General features: G+C 34.8%; 1 protein-coding gene across 2 annotated transcripts in view; it reads left to right on the top strand.

Moving 5' to 3' along the window:
- The window catches only part of NALF1 (NALCN channel auxiliary factor 1), a 668,969-nt gene that overhangs the window by 54,508 nt on the left and 594,038 nt on the right, over window positions 1–20,423 (top strand). The gene's annotated exons all lie outside the window — the stretch shown is intronic.

The following is a 20,423-nucleotide window of genomic DNA, read 5'->3' on the forward strand; positions in this document are numbered from 1 at the left end:
GTTTTGCTCTTGTTGCCCAGGCTGGGGCTCAATGGCATGATCTCGGCTCACGGCAACCTTTGCCTCTCAGGTTCAAGCAATTCTCCTGCCTTTACCTCTGGAGTAGCTGGGATTACAGGCATGTGCCATGCCACGCCTAGCTAATTGAGTATTTTTAGTAGAGATGGGGTTTCTCCATGTTGGTCAGGCTGGTCTCAAACTTCCGACCTCAGGTGATCCACTCGTCTTGGCCTCCCAAACTCCTGGGATTACAGGTGTGAGTCATCACTCCCAGCCCTGTGAACATATGTTTTAATTTCTCTTAGGTGTATACCTAGGAGTGGAATTGCTGAGTCAAAAGGAAACTCTATGTTTGACTATTTTAGGAACTGCAAATCTGTATTCTAAAGTAGCTGCACCATTTTACACTTCTGCTAGCAATGTGTGAGGGTTCCCATCTCTCCACATTCTCTGTGATACTTGTTATTATCTGTCTTTTTGGTTATAGCCATCTTAATTGGTGTGAAGTGATATCTCATTTAAGTTTTGATTTTTATCTCAGTGATTGCTGATGATGTTGAATTGCTTTTCATGAGTTTATTGGCCATTTATATATCTTCTTTGAAAAAAAATAATTCAGATAATTTAATTATTGTGGGATTATTTACCTTGTATTACTGAATTATAAGATTTCTTTTTGGATCCTAGATGAAAGATTTTTAAAAGTCAATTACATGATTCACAAACATTTTCTTCCATTCTTTGGATTGTGTTTTAGCTTTATTGATAGTGCCCTTTGAAGCACAAAAGTTTTTAATTTTGATGAAGTCAAATGTATCTTTTTTTTCTTTTATTACTTGGACTTTTGGTGTCATATCTGAGAAACCATTTTTTCATCCAAGGTTGCAAAACATTTACATCTATGTTTTCTTCTAAGAGCTTTAAATTGTTAGCTTTTATCTTTTAGGTCTGTGATCCATTTTGAGTTAAGTTTGGTGTGTGATCAGAGCACCTACTTGTATGATTTGAAACATTTTACATTTACTGGATCCTGTTATATGGCATAAGACATGGTGTATCCTGGAGAATTTCCACGTGCACTTGAGAAGAATTTTCATTCTGCTGTGTTGGGTGAAGCATTTGTTAGATGTCTGGTAAATCTAGTTGGTTTATAGGTTTATTCAGGTCTCCTGTTACCCTGTTAATCTTCTGCTCAGTTGTTCTGTCAATTATTAAAAATAAGGTATTGCTGTGTCAAATTATTGTTTCTGAATTATCTTTTCCATTTTTCAATTCTTTCAGTTTTTGATTCACATATTTGGAGCCTCTGTTAGGCAGGCATGTTTTTCCGCTTGTTATAGTCTCCTGATCAAATGACCCTTTATCATTGTAAATATCTCTTTTATCTTTAGTAACTTCTGTTGTTCGAATGTGTGTTTTTTCTGCTATCAGTATAACAACTCCAGCTTTCTTGTGGTTTCTGTTTGCATAATATACCTCTCTCCATCCTTTTACTTTTAAACTATTTGTATTTTTCTATCTGAAGTGTTGCCCGTAGACAGTGGATTAAAAATTTAGAAAATCTAAAATGCATATTAATACTTCTCTTTCAGGACCTAGATGGCCAGTAAAAGGAAGGGCCTACACAGGCGTCCCCAAACTACGGCCCGGCCCGCGGGCCACATGCGGCCCCCTGAGGCCATTTATCCGGCCCTCCTCCACACTTCAGGAAGGGGCACCTCTTTCATTGGTGGTCAGTGAGAGGAGCACAGTATGTGGCGGCCCTCCAATGGTCTGAGGGACAGTGAACTGGCCCCCTGTGTAAAAAGTTTGGGGACGCCTGGCCTACAGCTTCCTTGCGTGACTGGTTTTGCTTGTGGTGGAGAGAGATTGAGGATGCTGGATAGGGGCTTGATCCAAAAATACCTCTCCTCACCTGAGTGTTGGCAATACCATGGCAAGGTGAATTCTCTCAGAAAGTGTTGTCTTCTAGTGGCTATTAATATAAACATCAGAAAATCCATTCCTGTTCCCTAAGTACAACTCTGGTCCAGCCACAAGGTATTTCCCTGAAATAGGAATCCTTGGTCTGTTTTGTGAGTTTCCCTTCCATGTTTCTTTTTCCCAGCTTGCACAGTATAAGATAATATGCCTCTCGTTTCCTTCTTTGTACTTCCCCTCTTACCTTTTCATGCCGTAAGCTCAAAAACCTACGTATTTTGGATACCTTCATCAATTATATCTTTACATCTAAAATCCAACTAAGATAGTTAGACAAGGATAGCAACAATAACAATAGCAACAGCAATTAAATTGGGTGTCTTAATTTAACTCATGGTCTTGAGTCTCAGCAACAGAGGAACACCTGCATCTCCAATTTTCCAATGTCCACCCTGTGTCTAACTTATTCATATATATGGAAGGTCTAATGGACTTATATTGATTTAATACTTTCTTCTTGTTGTTTGAACCCACAAGCCCCATCCCAAAGTTAGAATAGATTTTTTTTTTTGCTGGTCTTTTTTATGCACTTTGCTAGAATTTTCTGTAGAAAGTTTTTATTATTAACAGCCAGTTGAATTTAGTTAAGTATCTACCCTACATTTAATATATAACACCTAGTCCATATGTAATATAGTGACAATTTGTAATCAATTGTACCAAATATATAGCCAACCTTATGAGAACATGGGAAAACACACAAATATACAAACATTAAAACAAGTTTGAGCTTTCCAAAATTTACTTTTGAGCTTTACATGTAATTCATGTTACAGGAGGAATTAAATACTTTGGCTTCCTCAGGCTGGTTCATATGTTTCATGTGTTATGTTTTAAGCTTGTATTTTGAAACTAGTCACCTTCAAGATCTATAATGCTATTGCAGAATATAATAGTCATTTTCCATCAACTTAATTATAGCTTTGGTTTCATTGTTCACTGTGATTATTTGCTATGGCAAATGACACATATAAATAAATGTATTTATTCAAAGCTCAGTAACTCACAATTTATGAAAAATGTATCAAGCCCATTTCATAATGAATATCTAATAAGAAATTTGTTAGCCTTCTTGCAATAAGACCAAAGAGAATAAGCTTTAAAAAACATGTCACGATAGCATGGTGTCCAGGTGTGGTGCTCATGCCTGTAATTCCATCACTTTGGGAGGCTGAGGCAGGTGGATCTCTTGAATCCAAGAGCTCAAGACTGGCCTGGGCAACATGGCAAAACCCTGTCTCTAAAAAAAATAGAAAAAATTGCCAGGCATGTTGACGCATGCCTTTAGGGAGGCGAAAGTTGCAGTGAGCTGAGATTAGACCACTGCACTCCAACTTCAGTGACAGAGCCAGACCAAAAACAACCACCACAAAAACCCCTCTCATAATAACATAGATACAAATTATAGCATTATTTAGAAAATTTCAGGAAGTTACACCATTTGAAAATACTCTATTGATGAGAAGAAAAATAAATATTAACTACGCAACCATGGGGAGTTTTACATGCTAAATATGAAACTAATTTTTGTAAAGTTCTGTATATATTTATGGATTAAAAATATACATCAATACAGAGAAGTTTTAATATATTATGATACAAACTTTATATCTAATTTAGAATTTTTTTAATTGACACGACTAAAAATTACATTGCTAAGTTGACATAAGATGAAATATGTCAATATTGTATGTCCTTTGCACGTTAACCAAAGGAACCTCTTACAAGTGGTCTTTTTCACTAATCTAAGTGATCAAACTGTTTTAGAATATTATAGTCATACTATTTTGATAGTTAACAAATATCATAATAAAAATATTTAATTCATTTAAGTCCAACAGTGTTTATAATGGCAAAATTTACTTTGTAATTATAGTTTCTTAATGAAAACAAAAGTAATATTTGGATGTTACAGCATTTATGCTGCCTTTAGACTTTTCATTCATTTTGCAAATATCTAGCTAAAATAGATGAAGTTTGTTTTTTCATGAAACTTTACTTAGATTTGATCAATTTTAAAATGATACTATTCATAATTATGTTTAAGTTATAAAAACTGAAAACTTAAGCACCATTAAAATATTTTCTATTTCCTAGATTCTATTATTTCTTATGTCTTATGAAAAAACTGAATGAGGAAAAATGTTAACTGTTAGGATGAATTTCCATACACATCAACAAAGACAATTAAAAGTTTTTTTTTTTTAAATTTCATTTTAGGTTTTGGGGTACATGTGAAGAACATGCAATATTGTTGCATAGGTACACACATGGCAGTGTGGTTTGCTGCCTTCCTTCCCCTCACCTGTATCTGTCATTTCTCCCCATGCTATCTCTTCCCACCTCCCCACGCCCCTGTCCCTCCCCCATTCACCCCCAATGGACCCCAGTGTGTAGTGCTCCCTTCCCTGTGTCTGTGTGTTCTCATTGTTCAACACCCGCCTATGAGTGAAAACATGCGGTGTTTGATTTTTTGCTCTTGTGTCAGTTTGCTGAAAATGATGGTTTCCAGGTTCATAAAAAAAAAAAAAAGTGTTTCTATGGTTTGAATGTGTCCCCCAGAGTTAAGGTGTTGAAACTTAATTTCCATTGTAACAGGAGATAATGAGGCCTTCAGAAACTTGTTAGGCCATGGGGGCTCTGCCCTCATAAAGGGGTTAACGTCATTATCATGGGAGTAGGTTAGTTATCACCCTTCCGCTGTGAGATGAGGCCCTTACCAGATGCCAGGGCCATGTTCTTGGACTTACCAGCTTCCAGAGCCATGAACCAAATAAAGTTCTCTCTATAAATTACCCAGGCTGTAGAATCCTGCTATAGCAGTGGAAAATGAACTAAAACAGGTATAAATATATAAAAGCACAAAAGCATTTAAAATTAAAATTTTGCCAAAGTCAAGCACATACTTTAGGGGGCTATAAAGTTTAATAATACTCATTTCCTGTCCTCTGTGAGCTCATCATTTAATTAAGAGTATATATATGCCACACACACATAAAATGACAATCAACAGAAGATACAGAAATGTAACAGAGATTAAAAGGCACAAAATCAGAGTCAAAGAAACAGTTACTTGTTTCAGGAATCAGGGGCATTTATAGACAGTGGCATTTAATTTGGGGTTTGATGGTTTGGTAGAATTTCTTAAGTGGACAAAAGAGAAATAACATCTCCCCTGAGGAAACAGCACAAATAATAACAAGTATGAAATTGTACACTATGTTTCAATAGCAATTAATTATCCAGTGTGCCTGCAGCTTAGATAGTGTTCTGTAGGGAGATGGATGCTGCTTAAAGAATAACGCAAAGCTTAAGACCGCCTCTTAACAGAAGCTCTTGAGTTTCCTAAGGAGGATTTTGGACTCTATAGATAAATATTTCTGAATAAAGTTGTAGTGCATCACCATACATCACAGGGTATAATTGCACGTTATTTATATATTAGACTGCATATACATAATTTATGAATAATATATGTTTGCACATACAAATGGAGAATTACACAAAAGTTAATCTAGTTATAGAGATGAGGATAGAATGCAGAGTCAGGAGATTGTTGGGGAAATTGATCAATATGCTAAAGCAACATCTCTATGGAGAGGCTTTGAAGATATAGTTCACAGAATGACTTTTTTTGCATGCAAAAGGGGGAACAGGATGGACAGACTTTGAACTTTGTATTGACAGGAGTTGATGACTGATGGAATTAAATAAATGTGAGGGCGAAAGCAATCTTAGAGAAGCATGATGGCTTAGCTTGGGTTATAAAAAGAATGATCATGCCAATAACCAAGACAACAATGAAAGAAGATTTTTTGAAAAATAGTACTGTTTAAGATGTTTTTAGGACATTCGCATGTAAATATAAAAGAAGCTATTGGAAACATGGATATCAAATTAATGAAGGAGATCAACGGAATATATAGACTTCGGTCTTATCTGTATGGAGGTGATGACAGGTGGTTATGGGAATGAACAGAGAGCAAGAAGAAAAAAGGAATGGTGCCCAAATGTGGGCGAGATAAACTTCAGGATGGCTGTTCATTGAATGAGGGATGAAGAGACTCTGAGATGAATTGCTAGTGACAGAGAAGGAGAAGCAGTAGTGAATCATTATAAATAAGCAGGAAAAGAGCAATTCCATGACTGTTTAAAAGTGTCAAATTTGAAGAGATATTGAGTAGTGTGTAGAGCATGGGTTTGCCATTGGGAAGAGGTTGTTGGCGTTGGAGAAAAAATTTCTACAGAGGTGGAGAAGGAGACCAATTTGATCACATTCAGGAAAGAGGATTGGTAAGGAAGTGGGTGTAGAAAATGTAAATTCCTTTCTAAGAAAAATTTGAGTGAAAAAAGTTAGATGAAAATAGTAGTATGATGCAGTCCTAGTATTTGCATAAGTCAAGGGGGAAAGGTGGTAAATTAGGAGAGAGGAAGAAAGAAAGAGAGAGAAAAGAAATGAGAGACATGATAAGACTAACACTACGATGAAGCAATTTGCCTTAAAAGGAGTAGAACTGTTTCTCCCTTGAGACAGAATAATGTTGATAAACGAGGATAAAAGAAAGAGATGAGATGTAATTGAGAAATCTGGAGGACTTTTCTGTGAGTATGGATTCTGTTTTTCTAGAGACATGTATGGGCGGACTATATGAGAGTTCTATCTGGGAAAGACATGATGAGAATATAAAGTGGGTGTGATATTCAGATCTCATACGAGACAGTTAATGATAGCAAAAATAAGCCTTCCAATAATTGAGGCCACATTTCACGCTTCTCCAAGGTGATAAAGGCCACCAGCCAAAAACTACCAAGAGCAACGTTTCCATTTTAAATTTTCTCTACAGAAAAGGAAGCCCACCCCATGTGAACAGTGGGTGTCTCAGAAGGAGGAGAAAAGGATTTTTCTGGAGTTTGAAATTTTGCTGAATTATGGTACATACAGTGTAAGTGAAGTGGCACATGCCTTCAAATTGGATATTGTCACGAGACAGAGTCTTTTCAGTAACTGCTTATCTCAGTAATTGTTCAACAGTTGGGAGGCACTAGGAGGGACATCTTTGGAAAGAAAGCAATGATTGTGCAAGGAGGAGGGATGGTGCGACTTGAGAAGACAGTGGTTTAAGCAGCCTTGTCCACGTCTAGCTAAAAACATATTTAGGTCATGGCCTGGTTAACCACAGTATGAGAAGGGAGCATAACATTGAGGTTCTGTTTCCTTGCAAACTAGATGCTGCAGAGAAATGTGAAACGCTGAATCCCAAAACTCTGTATCCGAAGCCCTGCACCTTATTTTAAAATTGAATCTGCTTCCCCGTGTCAAAGTGACTCAGGTGGCTCTGATTCCTAGAGTGGGTGGTTTCTTCTTTAGTCGTATGTTTTCATTGCAAACTTTGTATAGTTTATGATTTTAGAAAAGCAAGGTTTCTTAGCCCTATTCTTGAAGTTCATATAAGCAGGTTTACATATTCACAGGTCTATTAGTAACTTATTTCCAGGAGTGATAGTGAGTCCCGGATAGGACCATCTAGTCAAAAGCATTTCAATTTCGATGTGTATTGTAAGGTTTCTTGACCTCCTTTCCAGTTACGATCTGAGGCAGGAAGATACATGTTGAGAGGTATCTTGAAGTAAACTTCCAAATTGTCTTTTCTTTTACTGCATAGTTTCCATGTTGTTCCACTAATCTAAGGAGCCTTTTTTTCCCTATATAGTGAAAATTTGATCGCAGCTAAAAGTTGTGCAAACATGAAAATACAGATAAGAAAGATCTCTCCCTTTTTCAGCTATACATTTTTTTTTTCTTGAGTTACCTGTGTTTCTGTAAAAGCCTTTGCTCACGGTTGATGTTCGTAGCAAGAGGAGCTATTGAAGTTAAGATTACCCTGTTGTGCAGGAATTCAGGAGAAGGAAAGACAGGTTTTAACGAGCCAAAAGTAGGACAAATCTTGGGGAAAATGTACAAAAAAACTAAGTGAAATTTATATTTTCTAGGGGAAAAAGATAGGTAGATAATCCTTTCATATGGAAGAATCTTATAAAAGTTGTCAGAATTAGAATGGAGTCACTGTGTTTCCAGCCTGACAGATGGAGCTGAAAAAGGTTATGAAGGGAGGATTCTCATTCATGTACGCCTGACAACAAGGATACCACAAAAGACTCTGTAAAACCCATAACCCACAAAAATATATACACTTCCGTGAGTGCATCAGGCTGGCAACTGCCTGTCCAACCTTGGACTGATGCCACCCTTGTTATCAATGCCCATAGCCAAGTATAATTGTCTCAAAACAACTTATATAACCCTTCTGATTTTTCCATTAAAGATTCTTGTCTTCCTTTACCTCCTGGAATACACCCACTTATATTCCCATTTCAGTGCCTGTTCCCAAATAATTATACTTTTCTTTTATAGTCTTCCTCTCTGTCTGTTACTTAGGCTTGGCAATTTCAATAAATATCATAAAGATTTCATTGTAAACATTGTTTGGTACAATCATTTATATGGGAGTCTGTGGGAGCTGTTCCCTGTGGAGTATAAATCTAGACTGCAAAAGCATTTGGGTTCTACGAAACCCCTGCTAATGAGACAATCATTATGGTCCCCTTTGATAAATAAACTAAATGAGGCCTGAAGAGAAAAATGTAATTTGCCTAAATCAGACAGCCTGTTAATGAGAGAGACCTAGAACTCACCAGATAACATTTCCTTCTGGCATAAATTATCATTTGTAGAAAGAATCACATGGAAATATTCTGAGTTCATTTATCATTGGTGCATTTTCCATTTTATCACAATAGTTAGGTAATACAGTGTGGAAAGAATAGTGTAAAACTCACAAGTGCTTCTTGGCTGGCAGCTGTCTACTGGCTCAGTGATTTTTCCTTTTGGTGAAAACTAATGCTCATCAGTATTGAACATTTTTCATATATGGGTGTGTCATTTTAGACATTTGTGAATAGTTTAAGTGTTAACCTTTTTGTTTTTACTCCTTTGATTTTTATCAGTTCTTGCAGAATCATTCAGGTGTAGTAATATTATACAAAAATGCACGACAGTATATTTTTATGCATGGTGATAGTTTTCATTTAGTTGTGCATATTATATCTTAGGTATTGAAAATATTTTGCAACAATACAAAATGCTGTATGAAGTTGAATGAACAAATTCTCATATCAATATAATCATATTTATATACTGAGTATTTTATAGCTGAATTTAAAGATAAGTCATGAAGATATTAATAACAATGTGAATCTACTATTATGTTTGTTTAGAAGTACTTGTCAGTATTTGGTATTTCAATAAGTGTCTACTGGGATCATATTTAGAGTTTCAAACACATCAGAATTCACCAAAATAGAAAATAAGATGAACCAGCCAAAAATTATTTTAAGTTTGAAGAAGAATTATAGAGTGTCTACTAGCAAATCCAATTTAATTTAAAAGAATGATTTAGAAAGAAAAGCAATAAAGAATGGTGCCCATGAGTCAGGAGTTTTTAAGTACATGTTATTGATTTATTGCATTGAAACTCTTGGGGTATAAAAAAAGAGATATTAAAAAGTCTTTGTTTTCAGTTTCTTGTGGTTGGTTGGAAAAACATTTGGTAAATCAAATGCAGAGATATCAGTTCTATCGGAAACTATCATAATGGTAGGTCAGGGATTATGGAGTGACTTTTATAAGAATTATTCTCAAAGTGCATTTCAACTTTTCTTATCAACTTGGTGTATTTGATCAACCTCATTTATAGATATTTTTTGCTTTTCTGACCAGATGTCACATTTTGACACCACATTTAAAGATAAATTAACAATCCAATGGTGTTCAAAACTCATACTTTCTTATTATTTCTAACTTACGTGAAATATTAAGAAATGGACAAAATATGTAGTCAGCTTTTTTTTTAATGGATGTGTCTGAATGTTCGTTTATTTTCTATGGTTCTTTTCTAATGTAATTTCTGTAATTTGATCTAGACTCTTTTAACATTTCAGTCTTTTAATGTTCTTACAAATACTGCAAGTATTTCATCTTTCTCACAATTGAAAAGGTCAATATTTAAGCCACAGCATCAGTGACTACATTAAATTACCTGAAGCCAAAGAGTATTTTAAAACCATCAGTAACAGAACCCAGGAGCACAGCAGAGTCTTTAGTATTGGAATCTAGGTCAATGCCTTCCCAGCCATTACTTTTTCTCTCTAGGTCACTTTGAGGTTTATATGCTTAGTTCAAAATGCTTGCAATCTGAAACTGTTACAAAAGGGATGAGGTTTCTGAATCTTCCTTTGTTTCTTTCTATATAACTCTATAAAATCTTATTTAAAACTATGAATAACAGTAAGAATATATCTAAGGCAACAATGTTTTCACTTTTTATTTAACTTATAGGTGTTTAGATTGACCTTTTAATTTGGTGCACGGTATTTTTTCCATGATTTTATGATTAGCAGCCTGTACTGTTTAGAGATCTGGGCGGAAGAAGCCACAGGTGAAGGCCAGGACGAACAATAGTTAGAGTTGTTACCAGTTCGTTAAGAAGACACTTGCAAATGGTTTATTCAAGACTTCCAAGATTGTAGAAAATGCTTTATTTCTATATCGTTTGCCCTTGTGATCATTAATTCAGGTTCACTGCACATAGAACTAAATAAAGCATCCCATTTCTCAATTTAATATTAATTACTCAAGTTTGTTAGATGTTTTGAAGCCATGCTTTTTTTTTTCTAATAGAAATCAAGCAAAGGTCAGAAGAAGGCAGATAAACTCTGCTGTTTTTTATAGTACAGTCCCTCTATTTCCATCCTGCTGTAAGGATGAAAGAGCTCCCGAGAGAGTGGAGAATGCATGTGTTTACTTTACAATTATTAAGGAGTAAAATTATCTTTGACATCCTAAAATATCATCTATGCTTCTGCTGTAAGCATGGAAATGACATAATGTGTAGAAAAACATGTTTTAAATAATAAGCACTGATAGCATTGATAGGTTTTTGGCTCACTTGAGGGGCAATTATTGATGATATATCTGCAAATTTAAGGAGACTACATGTTATCTGTAAGAGTAAGCTCTCAGAAATCTTTAAAAAATGATGAAGTGACCTATGGAATTTAAAACAGTATAAGGTACTTAATGTGATTTTCAATGTTATGTAATTAGACTCATAAAAACATAAACCAAGGAGGATTACACTTCTGTAAACATATTTTTAGGTGCTTCACTTGAGGGTGATTAGTTTCTGTCAGGTTTCTAGGTCACCCCCCAAGTCAGTGATGTATATTCAGTGCCTTAAATTATGCTATACTTCTGGTATGTAAATTATGATACATGTTATTGTCTTCAATTTCTTAAGTCCCGGAAAATGTATTTTGAAGCAAAATAATTATGATTAAATATATAAGGCACAATTTATCTGTTTACATTAACAAGTAAGTATTTTGTTTTTTATTTGTTTCTTGTTCAAAGCAAAAAATCCTGCATAGATGTATACATATACATACTTTTATAGACAAATGAGCAAATCTGAGTTAGTCTGGCATTGTTCATTACACCATAATCTTCCAGTGCAGATTGAATTCTAAAGATTTTTTTTTTTTTTCAGAATATCTTTTTTTTTTTTTTTCTGAGACGGAGTTTCACTCTTGTTACCCAGGCTGGAGTGCAATGGCGCGATCTCGGCTCACCGCAACCTCCGCCTCCTGGGTTCAAGCAATTCTCTTGCCTCATCCTCCTGAGTAGCTGGGATTACAGGCATGCGCCACCACGCCCAGCTAATTTTTTTGTATTTTTTTTTTTTTTTTTTTTTTTTTTCTAGTAGAGACGGGGTTTCACCATGTTGACCAGGATGGTCTCGATCTCTTGACCTTGTGATCCACCCACCTCGGCCTCCCAAAGTGCTGTGATTACAGGCGTGAGCCACCGCGCCCGGCCCGAATTCTAAAGATTTTAATATGCACATACTATCTTTCAGAATGGCCCGCGATGTCCAGACATTCCGAGTGCCCTCCTTCTGAGAAGAGTGTAACAGTGCACCGATATTCTCCCATGGAGAAAAAGAACAAACACATCCAGTGCACGTACCTGCTAAGACCACCCACTGCATGTCGGGTCTTGGCACGGCGGTGAGTGCCACAGGATGGAGGGATGCTCTCCCTGTCTTCAGAGAGCTTGGGGACTAGGGCAGGACTTTCCACTACAGGGAGCTAAAGTCAGGGTTTGGGGAGGACAGGACACACCTTTATAGTGGCAGAGACCTGAGAAAGGTTCTCGGAGGAAAAAAGTGACCTCTGAGCACCAGCCTCAAGGGAAGGGAAGTGGGAAGGAATGAGAACCGGACTGTGTCCATCTTTTTCCCTCTGTCTCCCCAGCACCAGGGAAACGCTGGAGTGTAACTAATGCTAAAGATGTTTTTAAATGGATGACTAAAGAGCATACCAGACAGAAGATGAGAGTGAACAAGGTCTTGTAAACAGCAAACCGAGCCTTTCAGGAAGGGCACTCGCTGGGTCAAGGTGGACAGGCAGAGAAGAGCCCAGTTGTAGGTGGTATTTTAGAAAGGACACTTATGTTTCTGTTTAGGAAAGATCATTCCAGGAAAGTGGAGAAGAGGGCACAGTTGTGACACTGGAGTGGTGGGGTGGCCGGTTGTGGAAGTTGACTGTTATGCTGGGTATAGGGAAGGAGAAGTCAATGGAACTACGTTTTCTGTTTTAGGCAATTCGCTGAGATTGGGATTGGGCCCAAAAAATAGAAGCAGCTCCATGGTTCGTGGACTGACTCTAGGGGCCAGTATTTAAATCGGGTACTATCATTTTACCTGTGTGTTCTTAGGCAAGGCACTGCCCCCTTTGAAACCATTGTATGTTGTTAGAGTTAAATTAATTAATTCAGATGCAAGTGCCTGGTTTATAATGTTGCTCATTAACGTTTATTAAATTTGTTGTTTAGGGATTCATTTTATTTGTACTTAGTTTTACAAATCAAAACCACAAACGAAGCAACCCCTCATACTTTTGAGGCAACTTTTCAAAGGGAACTTTTAGTTCAAAGAGTTCAGCATTTGCCTAGGCAAGGTATCTCTCTGCGCTGGAAAACATTATAAAATTATGTACAAAAGAAGAAAAGCAAAATAATAAAAATGTGGTGTTTTGAAGATGAAAAGTTTTCGTCAAATATTTCTTAATGATTTTTCACCCTGAATATTATGATGCCACTTTTTTTTTTAAAGGTTCTTCATCAATGTTAGGCTACAAAATAGTAATTTGACCTTATAAAGTTACTGCTTTTGAGCAGGTTGCCAGTTGGCTTTCACTGCTGTTTTCCAGACGCCAACTAGAATCCTAACAGAAAAATTGACCGAGTTGTGTATCATATAGAAATGTAATGTCATGAAATTTTTGTAATTTTCCCTAGAATTCATATCAATATTACTTACCTATTGGATCCAGTCTCCTCTGGTTTTCTAGGCCATTTGTTTTCTTCTTTCAAATAATAAGCACAGTTCAGCTACTTTCATCCAGAGAGGGCAAGGACCATTTCTTTCATGTCTGCCACGGTCATTCCCTATTAGCACAATGCAAGAATTTATACAGTGCTTAGGAAGTATTTTTGAATAATTGAATACACAAATGAATGATACCGAAGTTGAGATTTTTCAGGCAGTTGTGTGCAAGAGATTTTTCCATTTCTACCCAAAGGGTGCTCAAAGCTTGACCATCTAGCATGAATGAATTTACTGGTCATTGAATAACCGTTCATGTGAACCCAACTTTCCACTGAGATTTTTTTCTTTAGTCCTGTTAAGTAAATGATCATTCTCAGTCTTAAAGGCAAACATTCAAACTAATAAAATTTAGTAATGGGAATTGTATAAAAATACCTTTTTCTTTTTATTCTGTCTAGCACATTCAGCAATTTTTATTTATTCATTCAGCCATCCTTCCACACCTTAACATTTATTTTATATATACTCTCTGCTTACCCTCATGCTGGGTATTGCAACTGGTTTCTAAAAAAAACATGGCTCTTGTCATCAAGGAACTTGTTCTGTGCGTATCTTTTCCATTCTGGAAACTGTATGTCTATAGCAGTTTTGTGCTTCAGTAAATTTTAAATGATTGATAGAAAAATGACAATATAAAAAGGGTTACAGAAAAAAAAAAGCATAAAATACTTTAATTTTTCTAAGATTTATAACATCACAAATTATAAGAAGAAAATCTGCATGCACAATGTTTAGAAGGATATAGTTTATAAATAATATGATTTTGGTATTGTTAGTGATATTTTTTAACAATCTGAAATATATATGAATAAAGGCTGTAAATGGAAAATAAAAATATCCCAAAGTCATGTTTGGGGAAGACTAATTTTGTCATTTCTATTTGTGGTAATGAAATATTTTCCTAGGGGTGTCTACACAGCAAACTAACTTATGATATGTCAAGTGAATAATCATTGGAAAATATAGGGAAAGTGTTACAAATTGAAATAAAGCAATTACAAAAATTATTACATAAACAACTAATGGTTTACATTTAACTTTGATACAAATGTCTTCTCTTTATCTATCAGAGAAGAGACGTTTAGCAACTTTTTGTTAATAGGATTTTTATACCAAAGACACTGTTATATTGAGGTGTTTGCATAGAAGAGGTTTCACATGTTTCTTTCTTTCTACAAAATTTCTAAAATATTCTTGCCTAAAATCATAGGCAAAAGAGATGGTTCCTTAAACTGCTGATACACAGACAGTCATATAATTTAGACCGTGAAATGTGTGAAAGGCAGAGCGTAATTCGGAATCATTTCATTCAACCGGTGCAGTGCTGGCTGTGTGAAGAGGAAAGGGGAAGAAAGAAGGCGACTCAGAAGACTCAGAAGGCTGTTTATGCAAATGTTCATGGCCAATTTTAGAGAGCGACTGAGTAGACTTAGTTCATCCTTGTGAAACATTTCTGAAATTGCTCTCTATCAATGTTAATTAGGATATGAAATTAAAATCTGCTCATATCCAACTGAATATTGTCAGCAATATAGGGCACATATTTAGTTGGCCCCAACAGGATTTTAATTTTCTGCAATAAGTTTCTAGGAAAACCTTGTAAGGAGTGGATGCACTGATGTATATTTTCATTGACAGCTGCCAAGGCTCTACCAAAACCATCTGTCTTATTATTATTGCCTTTTACTGAATTTCTTTGAAATTTCTCATATAAAAGAACACTACCCAAGCATCACCTCTGACTGTATTACGATTATGCCAGCCTCCTTTAGTACTTGCTCAACTATTCAAAATCTTTCTTATAAATATTTCAAACAAATTGACATCATCCTAGTACACCAGTTAATCTATTCTGAAATATCTGGAAGATGTCTTATTGCTATACTTTCTATGCATGGGTACCTCAGAAGGAAAATTAGCTATGAGACAGTGTTTTAATGATATAATTATGTCCAATCATTTAGAATGTCTGTGACAGCAAATGGCACTCTTATAGTTCTCAATGCTTCCCTAAGAAACATCTTAATGGTATGCTATGTGGTGTACCTTCATGTTTTGTATTGATGTGTAGAAAAATCTGTTGAACTAAGGAAAACAAATGAAAGCAAGTGTTATTTAAGGACGTTTAAATAGTTTAACTGACAGATTGTGTAGGACTTACAGTGAGATAGATTATACAAACTAATTTCTTTGAAATGTGATTGAAGAAATTGAATTAGTATAAGATAGTTCATTGTTAAAATTTAAGTTCTGGATGTTACCTGACAAAAGGCTTTGTCTCAATTATCTACAGCTTATTAGTTGAGTAAGAGACATCATACTCTACTTAAAACAACTAATATTAAGAGGAAGAGTTGGATGTTATTTCATTAGCAACTTAGAAATTACTTGTCCTATATTTAAATATAATAAATTATGTTATAAACTATATCACATATCATATATAATCATAATATCTTGTATGTATTATATAATTATATAATATATTTTATTACAAATAAAATATAATATGTTGTATTGTTTCAGATGTATTATATAATTATAAAATACATCTTATGTGTTAGATTTTTTAATGTATGTATTATATTAAATACAATAAAGTATACTTGTTATGAGAGTTTATTAATTCAGATGCAAATACCTGGCTTATAATTCTACATTAATATATAATATATGATACATTATACAATATAATGTATACATTATATAATATACATAATAATATATATATACATTATATAATATGTATCATGTATTATATTAAATACAGTAAGCTACATTTGTTATTATGAGAGTTAAATTAATTCAGATGCAAATGCCTGGTTCAGATGCAAATGCCTGGTTTATACCATTGTAAACTATAACTATAACAGTACACATTAAAGTTTATTAAATTTGTTGTTTAAGGACTCATTTTTATTTCTATTTAAAATTAGCGTAGTTTACTATATTTAAACACATTTTATTTAATTCCATGAGTGTAAATAATGACAGAGCTTCTGAAAAAATGATATGATCATAGTAAAAATACAATAAAATAATTCAAGTTGGTTTTCTCCACAGTGTCAAATTTGGAAGTAAAGTATCTTGAACAATCTGCTTTGCTCAGTCTTTAATTTTCATATTCATAGAAGCCAGGCAAAGTGCAATTGTAAATGTCACCTGAGAGAAAACTGTAGACCACACTGATCTTAGCTTTTCTTTGTATCTTTCTCTTTTTTCTCCTTTTTAGTTCTATATTTCCATCTGCCAACAAATATCAACTGTATGCTTCTGAAGTGCAGAGATTACAAAAGAAGAATTAGACATAGTTTGGTTCTTCAGTATAATTGTTAGCACCTCCCTCTCTCCCCTTTCTTCTTTTTCTTTCTTTCTTCGTACTTTTCTTCCTCTTTCAATAGTTTTTCTTTTTTCCATCTTTCTTCTATTTTGCTTTCTCATTCATTGCTATTTTTCTACTGTAATTAGCCACAAAATCTGTAAGTGAAATTCTACAGATTTTTTACCTGATTTTTTTCATTGTTATTCCTGTTATGTTTGCCTCCCTCTACGAAGTAAAGGGAATCTGAAAACCATTTGACCTCCCATTGCTGCTATTTTGCTTTTATCCACTGGCCTCATCATAATGCACTTTTCACATTATCAGTATTCTTTTGATTGCTCTTTGGCTTTACACAGTTTAACATCTGCAGTTTCTATTCTTAAGGCACCTAATAATCAGTCCATAGATCTCCTACCCTAAGATTTATTGTAAGCAAAACAATCCTTTTATAATGTCAGAGTTATTTGTGAATGTGAATTGTGAGTACAAACTTCTAGCTTCTAAGCAATGATGGTGGTGTTTAGGGGAATGGATGTAGAAAAGCTGACTTCATCGTTCCCATGCTCAAATATACGAGGAAAAAAAAGATTCAAGAAGAAAACTGGTGTTTACTGAGTGTATACCATGTACGTGGCATTGAGCTCAGTGAGCACTTCCCCACATATCACCTCTTACAGGTATGTCACATTCATATCAGTACCTACAAGGGATCCGCTGAGCCAGTGCCATGAAAGAAGCTGTAAATAGGGCAAAATGAGAGGGGTCTGTGGCTAAACCAACATAATACTTTATGATTTTGTAATTCATGCTTTCACATCCCTGCAGGGGGTGTTAAAATCACTACAGCAAATGTCTGATGCCGCAGTCATTTTTGCAAGGCTTCCCTTGATCTACTGTGTGTGGATTAGGTACTAAGTAGAAGACGGTGGATCTACAGTGTTTAAGGACATAGGCTTTGGGGGATGAGCAAACCAAGGTGGACTACTAAGTCTGCAATTTTCAGGTCATGGAACTTGTGTTACATAGGGCTCTCTAAGGCTTGGTTTCTCTAAAATGAGACTAATTATTAGGTATTTATTAAAGAGAAGACATAATATTCCTGACATACATAGGTGCTCAAAGGCCATGATTTATGTGTTTACTATTATTTGTATTTTGAAGAACTTGTGTTTTGTTATACAATATTTGGGGGCAGTTTGTTTCTTCATGTTGCTGGAATTTCATGAACTACAGACCGTATTCAAACTAGCACTTAGCCGGAAAGACTTAGCTTGCAAATAAAGTATTGTCTTATCTCACAGTGACAAACTCTATTTAGAAATGCTTAAGACAAAACTGTAAATACATTAGAAACTGATGGAATTTTCAATCTGAATTCCCTGGGGTTTTTCCCTAATAAATTAAATTGTACTATCACTTGGGTCCTCTGCTTGTTAAGTATATTTCAAAATTCAGAAAAAAGATGAGGAACACAAAAGAATTGAAGAAAGACTATAAATAAGATGAAAAGGGAAGGAAAGAAGAGATTGAATATAATTGTACTACCTCAAAATAATATTGTAATATAACATTTTGCAATACTGGTTTTAGAAAATTCTGTTAATATAGTGGAGAAGTTTTGTTATTACTTTTAAAAATAGTGTCTCAATTCTGAATGGAAGATATATTTACCTCTAGAGAGAAGAATTTAGCTTACTAAACTGGCAACATATGTTTTATATGCATTTTACTAATTGTGCCCTCTGAAAAAGAATTTTGCATGCAAAGGACAAAAAAAATACACAAAACTAAAATTGGCTGCAATCAACCATTGATAATTTCTACTCATTGTTATTGAGTGGACAGATGCCATAGTGTCCCACATTCCAAAGAATGAAACCAGAAGGCCTAAATCATGGGGAAAATTATGAATCCTTTATTACACATCACCTTGTCTCTGTGGCCAAAAATATTGTTTTTTTTATAGTATAGCAATATACCTAAATACAATCTGCCGATCTCAAGTTGAGGAAAATGGGATATGCTATCTAAATTGGTGCAAATTGCTTTCAAATTTTTTAAATATAGAGAAGAAAAGCTATCTTGGGCCATTTATATTAAAAATGCATTTCATTAGTTTCACTGAAAGTATTCTTAGGTCAAGAATAGAAAAATAACAAGAAGTATGGTGGACATTTATCATTCACATATAAAATTGTCTCTTTGGATTAATACAACATCATTTTTTAGTTTTATTGTTTTTATCTTCCCTGAAATTAGATATTTGAAAAGAAATTAAGTGAAATTTATCTTTGAATATAAAATCTGGAAATCAACAATATTTTAGCTTGTGAGTTTCACTCATTAATCAACCAGACTAGAAGGTCCATGAAGATGCATTTTGTCCATTGATAAAGCCCCAGTGCCCAGAACACTGACTCATGTATCATACATACTTAATAAGTATTTGTCAATTATTTACTAAGTAAATGCTTATGCAGATTAGGTTGAAAAATGGGAGGCGATGAGGAGTAGAAATGTAAAAATTAAAAAACCAAAATGGCCTGCTGACCTGTGAAAGTCAAGGAAGCAAGGAGATCTAGTGGAAGGAAGCACCATCTCTTCCGGGCTCAGAAAGCTTTTTGGTGACGGTGATCTTTGAAGCAAACATGAGGTTCATGAACAGCTGGAGAACATTTCAGGTTGTGAAGGGCATGCATTTGTGAGAATGGCTGAGGAAGTCTGGTGTTTTGTGGAGAATGAGGGTATGAGTATAACAGATATATTGGGTGCATGCAAAATATGGTAAAATAAGATGATAGAAGAGTTTGAATGTGTCAGAGGTTACTATTCCGTATTAAGGAGTTTTTCTTCATTCTAGAATTAGAGTGATGTCATTTATGTTTTTTATTCAAGTAAGTCTAACTGGTAATTCAGAATGGTATTTTAGAAAAATACTCTGATAACATCATGGAGAATAAGTTGGGATGGGGACTGTCGGGAAGACAACAGGGAGGTATTTTGTGATTGGTGGAGGAGGAAGGACTGCAGTAACAGCACGGAGAAGTAACACTGGCTTTCAGAGAAGAGAAAGGACACTGAGGATCAATAAAACAGCGAAGGTAGTGCATTCAGACTCATTAATAACTGCTGGAAGAAGTATAGATTTCACAGAAATTTCAGATGGAGTTGATATCACAAAATGTAATTAAATCTTGACCAGTGAAAACTGAGATTAAATACATCTAAATCATTTGTTCACATGGAATAAGAGTAAATAGAAATGCTTAGAAAATAATGAAGGCAAAAAGATTCTCCTAAAGCATTACATGAAGTATTCTATCAAGGCCTCCAAATTTCAACTTAATAAATGTAGCTGAGCAATCTCAAAAAAACAAAAGATGAATCTTGACAAATTGGATGTTATTTGATGTGAACAAAAACTATTGTGAATTTATTACAGGGCTCAAAAAGTTAGAAGACCCAAACTACATAAAACACGTAAAATAAAAGCTTGTAATTATGGCTTTAAATTTGAAGAGGGAAATATACTTAAGAAGGATTATTAATACATACATCACCACACACAAAGATTACCTTATATTAGCATTAACCCTGTTGCAACACTAAAAAAA

Source organism: Saimiri boliviensis, chromosome 16 (assembly GCF_048565385.1).
Source record: "Saimiri boliviensis isolate mSaiBol1 chromosome 16, mSaiBol1.pri, whole genome shotgun sequence".
NCBI lineage: Eukaryota > Metazoa > Chordata > Mammalia > Primates > Cebidae > Saimiri > Saimiri boliviensis.